The following is a 7,029-nucleotide window of genomic DNA, read 5'->3' on the forward strand; positions in this document are numbered from 1 at the left end:
CATTAGAACTCAAACCTCTTGGTTAGTAAGCGTAGGAAGTGCTCCCAGGATAGTGGCTGTATGGGTGGCAGCTTATGACTTTGATTTTCAGATGTCCCTCTGTTTTAGGTCCCTGAAGATATACCTTTCTTTCTCAGAAGCTCAGCTATGCAGTTGAAAGAATGTTTGTTACATTTTGTCTTTCATTTCCAAGGGTTTTTTTTTTTTCAGAAGTTTTTCACAAAATTTTCCAGACAGCAAGAAATAGAGACATTCTGACTGCTTTCTATATTTAAAATATACATCAGAATTATGGTCCACTGATAACCTCCTCTTATATTTTCCAACATTAAGTACTTATTGGTTTTGTTTTGTTTTGTTTTTTAACAATATCTTCTCCATCATTCAAAGGGATTTTTGTGAAGAAGGTATAAAAAGCAGGTGAACTCAGTCTACCATCTCAACCCAATTTTTGACCTGGGTCTTCAAGGTTGAGTAAAACCTCGCCAAGTGGAAACGGAGGTTAAGGCCAGTTCAAAGGCAAGGGGATCATGAAAAATAGGCTTTCCTTAGGGAACGATGAAAAGTTACTACAACCATCATATGGTAGGACAAATATACAAGATAAATCTAAAAGTGAGATAGGTTTAAATGATATTAAAATGGGTTTTGCATGATACAATAAGGACTCTGGGATCTGCCACATAATTCAGCAAAAACAGCTGTCATTTATTTATTACTTACTAGGTGGTAGACACTGTACCAGATGGAGGTTTTGCATAGGGTACTAGTTTCATCCACTTTTGATAAATAAAACGAGGCAAGTGAGATTTAGCTTGCTGAGGTCACACAGATCCTAGGAGGTGAAGCCAGGATTCTGTCTGACTACAGAGATCATGAATTAAATCACTTTCTGTAGTGCTCCCCAATAAATACAGATAAGTCAGTAAAAGTTTTTAAGATAAGAGTGAAGTAATAAGAGTGATTATTTAGGAAGATTATTCTATTGACCTGGTAGTACAATGAATGAAGGAATTACAGATCACCCTTAACTGCTTCTCAGCCCAGAGAAGAGAGATGTAATTTGGGAAACAGAGGTAAGAACAAAAGGGCGGGACTTCCAGGGGAGTGTAAAGGCCTTTACATTTCATTTTCAAGAGACAGGAGGCCATTGGAAGGTTGTAGTAGAGGAGTGAGATCCTTATAAATCTTAAAAGGAACATTTTTGTGGCTATATAGAGAATGGCTTGTAAGAGAGCAAGGGTGAAAGCAGAGAATTATGCATTACTCACATACTCTGTTGTCTTTATTTACAAGTAAATAATATTTGTGCCCCCTTGATTGGCGAGCAGAGGTTGCCAATATAAGACTTTGAATATAAAACTATTCAAAGAGATCATTTCTTGGAGGATCAGCTGAGCAGAGCTGTCCAAGGGTGGCCATATTGTCTTTCTGAAGAGAAAAGGAGAGATCTTGCCGAGGTGTAGAAATTGGAGAAATAATTGGGTGGGGTTGGGAGGTGGCATCAGTGATAGGAATGGAAATCACATTCCCTTTGGTTAACATCTATATCCCATAAGTTAGCAATTCTCCAGAGAACTGGAAAAGAGAAAGAGCCCAGTAACGTGGAAATACTCCATGTACATGAGGAATGATTGACAAATGCAGATTCATGTTACACACGTGTTCTCTCATCTAATATTTTAAATTTTGTGGGACAGGTATTATTACTCCCAATTTATAGATCGGAAACTGAGTCTCAGAGATATTAGCTAACCTGCCTAGAGCCAACCAGTATTAACTGGCAGAGATAGAATTCAAATACAGATTTTTATGGCCCTGAAAGGTGTACTTTTTGAGAACACCATATTGGGACGAAAACTTTGTCTTAATCAAGGTGAGAATTACTCTGCAGTGGACTGGACCTCGGAGGGGAACCTGAGAAAATTACAGTAGCAGCCCCGACAGATACACCTGGAGGTGGCTTTCACTTTCCCTAATGTTTTCAAGTGTGTCACCCCTGGGATAACTCTCGCTGGTCCAGGAGACAGTCCCTCCTCTCAGAATTCAAGTTCAGTCCTAATTCTGGAGCCTGTTTTTCTGTCCTGCGGGTCAGAAGCCAGAGCTCCTGAGGGTGCCCAGCGCATTCTCATCAAGGCAGCTCTGGGCACCCCGAGAGCTCCTGCCATCCTGAGCCCTCCCCTGCCTTGCTGCTTCCTAATGGTGGAACCTGCTGATCCCTCACTGTGAGAGATGCACTTAGGGGGCGTCCCGGGGCTCTGCTTTTGTGGTGAGCAATGCTGGGGCAGGGATATTGAAATCACTTCCTTTCCATTTTCACTCCTTTCCATCCCTACAGGCCGCGCGCACGCGCGCGTGTGTGTGTGTGTGTGTATGTGTGTGTGCGTGTGTGTGTGTGTGTGTGCATAAATTGATTACTCCACTTCTGTGGGTAAAAATATCCAACCATCTTCTCTTTTGCTCCTGTTTCTTCTAAAAGTCAGAGTTACCCATCTTGTGAATAATGAGAGAAATCAGATAAGTGAGGATTCCATGGGTCCAGAGCATCAGACGAGAAGACACCCAAGGAAGGAAGGAGCTGGAAAGAGTCTAAGAGAAAGACAGATGAGACAAACTCTATCCGCTGATGCTAGAAATAAATAAAGCAAGAAGGACGTAAAGTCATCTATAAATAGTCTATCGGGACAGGTTTAATTTACCCTTACTGAGTACCTGCTCTGTGTTGGGTATAAGACATTAAGGTTTTCTCTTGCCTTTTCTCACTTAGTACTCATGCAGTCCTAGAGAGGGAGTCGTCATTAGCTGCCTTTTACAGACGAGAGAAATGACATTCCCCAAGATGGCTTGTCCAAGTTTGTTCAGCTCTGAGTATCAGAATCAAGATTCTAAGCCACTTCTTTCTGGTTTCCAAGTCCAGGAAACCAGAAAGTTCTTTCCACCACAGGATCCTGCTACCCTTAGCTGGAAATTGGAAATGAATAGAATGAAACTGAGATCATATGGAAGGTAAAACACACAGAAAAATTGTCGAATCATGTTTATCTCTACATCTGCCTTGTCTTAGTTTATTAGGGCTGCTATAATAAAATACCATAAACTGGGTAGTTAATAACCAACAGAAATTTATTTCTCATAGTTCTGGAGGCTGGGAAGTCCAAGATCAGGGCACGGGCAGATTCGTGTCTGGTGAGAGCCTGCTTCCTGGTTCATAGATGGCACCTTCTAGCTGTGTGCTCACATGGTAGAAAGGGTGAGGCAGCTCTCTGGGGCTTCTTTTGTAAGGACACTAATCATGATCCCCTCCCCAAGGCCCTACCTCCTAAAACCATCACACTAGTGACTATTTTCAACACATTAACTTGCTGGGGACACAAGCATTCAGTCCACAGCACACCTTGACCCTGGAGCTGGTGCAATGCCGCTCCTCAGCCATCCCGTCTCTGTGCTTCTGTTTACTTTCCCCGACATCAAGTCTCCGAACCTGCTCCCAGGGTCTCTGTTCTGCTCTTTCCGGTCCCTCTCCAGGTTGCCAAGGCCCTTGGAATTTAATTATATTCACCAAGAAAGCATTAAATGCCTACAACATAATGGCCATAGAGGCACCAAAGGATGTGAATTTGGCCACAGCTTTGAAGGAAAAAAGGGCAATAGATGAAATCAGATCTAGAGTTTGGTGTCTCCATCAGGTTTGGTTGCCAGGCACAAAATGGGATTTATTCACTTATTCAACAAATATTTGTTGAGTATGTATTAAGTACTAGGCATTGTTCTTTTTGCTAGGGATATAGCCATGCATGCAATAAAATATATGTTCTATATGGAGTTTGTAGTCTAGTAGGGGCAGCTAGACAATAAATAAATAAACAACTATAGTATATCAGTTGGCAACAAGTGCACTGGTGAAAAATAAAGGAGAGTTTTGGCAGAGTTGCTATTTTGGATAAGGTGTTTGGAGAAGGCTTGTATGGGGCAACATTGCATGAGCAGAGCCTGCATGAAGTGAGAGTGAGCCAGGTGGTTATCTGGCAGAAGAGCGTTCTGGCCAAGGACACAGCCAGTGCCGGGATCCTAATGAGGATACGTGCTACGCACTTAGTGTATTCAAGGAGTGACAGAGAACCTTGTACAGCTAGCAGGGAGGAAGTAAGGGAGTACTGGAGCTGAGGTCAGAGAGATAGCAGGAGTATGGAATAATTTAGGGCCAGGAGGTCAATTGTAAGGGTTTGGGGTTTTAATGAGTAATATGGGAAGCCATTTGAAGATTTTGAGTAGAGAAGTAAAATATTCTGACATGTTTTAAAAAGATCTGTCTGGGGGATATACAGACACAGGATCATAGAGGACAAGGTCATAAGTGGGAGGTGGGAGGACCAGTAGGAGGCTTCCGCAGTATTCCAGAAGAAAAAGGATGGTGCCTTGGATCAGGTTCATATCGGTAGGAATATTGGAAAATGTTTGGCTTATGGATATATTTTGGCATTAGAGCCAGCTGAACTTCCAGACAGATTGGATGTGGGATGTGACATGAAGTATAAGGAATGACTTCAACATTTTTGGACTGAACAGCTGGAATATGGACTTATCAGTTATTGAGGGGCTGAAGACTGGGAGGGAAGACAAGGAGCTCAACTTTGGACATGTTCACCATGAGCTGTCCCTTACATAAACAAGTGGGAATGCTGAGTAGGCTCTTGGCTACACGAATCTGGAGGAGAGAGAGGTCCAGGGTGGAATTACACCTGAGAATATGTAAAGCTGGGAAGCATTAGCTGTAGCCATAAAACTAACTGAGCTCACCAAAGAAGCAAATGCTGTTAGAGAAAAGAAGCAGTCAAGAACTGATTTCTGAAAGATAAATCTAGCATTTAAGCATCAGGAAGTTTGGAGAAACCAGCAAAGGCTACTGAGAATAATTTGTGAGTTGCTGGAAGTGTACATATGAAAAATTACTTCAAAAAGGGAGACATTTGTGCCACCACACTAGACCCCTCCTATTCTGACATCCCAGGGACTAGAACCTGAGATCATATAAGGACAGTGCTCCTCCTACCAATGGGGTAGACATAGGTATCTGTCTCCATGTACCTTTCAGAAAACAAGTGTCACAGAGGAAGAAGCACAAGATCAAAGCACAGAAACAATTTAACTTGACAGTAGATTGTGAACTCGCTTGAGACATCCTATCAAGAACACGTAAAATAATTAGGGACTAGTTTGAAGGGACCCATTTACAGTAATTAAGTCATTGGGGACTTAATTTGGGAATAAAATAGAAGTGTGATTAAACCACGAACTTGTAAAGAGAGAGATTTGATTATGTAAAGCATTTAAATGTCCTGTACTGTAAAAACAAAAAATACTCAAATAAAGAATGTCAAAAGAAAATAGCGTGAAAAAATATTTGCAAGCCTACAAAAGGAAGGTTAATTTTTTTTTTAATATACTTAAAGTTCTACAACAGGAAAAAGGATCAACAACTCAACAACTAGACTGAAAAATGAGCAAAGGAAGGCAACATGCAGTCATAGAAAAAGAAATATAAATAGCCAATCAATAAGTAGAAGAATGTTAAATCTCACGAGTAATTTAAAAATGCAAATTTAAATAATGAGATATCATTTGTCACCTTTCAAATTTAAAAATACTAAAAGGCTTGACAATACTCACTTTTGTCGAGAGTTCAGAGAAACAAACTGTTTTTGAATAGCATATCGTCTAAATGTCAGTTGGACCACCTGCTTTCTTTCTGTGTCATGACTGAGAAACACAGACCGCTGCATGTTTTCCCCTGCAGGCTTGAACCCAAGCCAGGGCCTTGAAATTCTCAGGTACTCATAAACTTGTTAAGCGTTGCCCAAAACATTAAAAGATAAAACACGTTGCTAAACACGAATAAACGAGCCCTAGCCCCAGCCAAATTCTTTAAATCCCTATATGAACTCCATAACCCAACCCCCTCTTTGCAGGCATACCTTAGTAGAACATCTCTTTTCTTGCTTTCCATGGAGAGGACACACTGCAGCCCCCCTTGTATGTAAGTTCCCCTAATAAACGCTTTGGACTGACCACCCTGGCTCTTAGTGCTTCTTTTCTTGGAATTTCAACTGGCCTCATCTCAGGACAGGCTGGGGCAGTCCCTTTCAGGAACTCCTCTGCCACTGCCTTAGGGGCAACTCCGGCTGCACATTTGGCCTGACGAAGCATATCACCTATTTCACGTCTGCTTGGTCTATTAATTCCCGACGGAGGGGTGCTGAAGTCTCCGTATAATGGTGGATTTGAATATTTTTTCTCTCAGTTCTATCCGATTTGCCTCATATATTTTGATGCTCTGTTGCTAAGTCAATATGCATTTAGAATGGTTATATATTCTTGGAAATTAACCCCTTTATCATTATGCAATGCCCCTCTTTATCCATAATCTTCCTTTGTCCAAAATTAATCTAGCTGATCCAGCTTTCTTTAATTAGTGTTAGCATACTATATCTTTCTCCATCTCTCTACTTTTTATTGAGGCTAAGTCATTAAAGTGTATTGCTTGCAGACAACATATAGTTTAGTCCTGGGTTTTTTAAATCCACTCTGACAATCTGTCTTTTATATGGTATATTTAGACCATTAGAATTAAAAGTGCTTATTTGTACAGATGGATTAATATTCATAGCTCTTTTTTCTTGCATTTCTCTTACTTCTTTCCCTTATTGTTTCTACCTTCTCTGGTTTTAACTGAGCATTTTATAAATTTCACTTTTTTCCTCTATTAGCATATCAATTATGCTTCTTTAAAAAAACTGTGATAGCCCTATTACATAGCCCTATGTTTATTTTTAACTAATCTAAGTTCTCTTTCAAATAACTCTATGCCACTGAACATATACCATGGGGACCTAAAAACAGTGTATTCCCAGTTACTCCCTCCCACCCCTCGTGACGTTCCTGTCCTTCACTTATCTGTATGCTGTATTGGCCCAATTTATTGTTACTATCATTACTATCATTGCTTTAAACAGTTACCTTTTTGATCCGTTA

The sequence above is a fragment of the Propithecus coquereli genome, unplaced genomic scaffold (genome assembly GCF_000956105.1).
Source record: "Propithecus coquereli isolate 6110/MARCELLA unplaced genomic scaffold, Pcoq_1.0 Scaffold218, whole genome shotgun sequence".
In the NCBI taxonomy this organism is placed as follows: domain Eukaryota; kingdom Metazoa; phylum Chordata; class Mammalia; order Primates; family Indriidae; genus Propithecus; species Propithecus coquereli.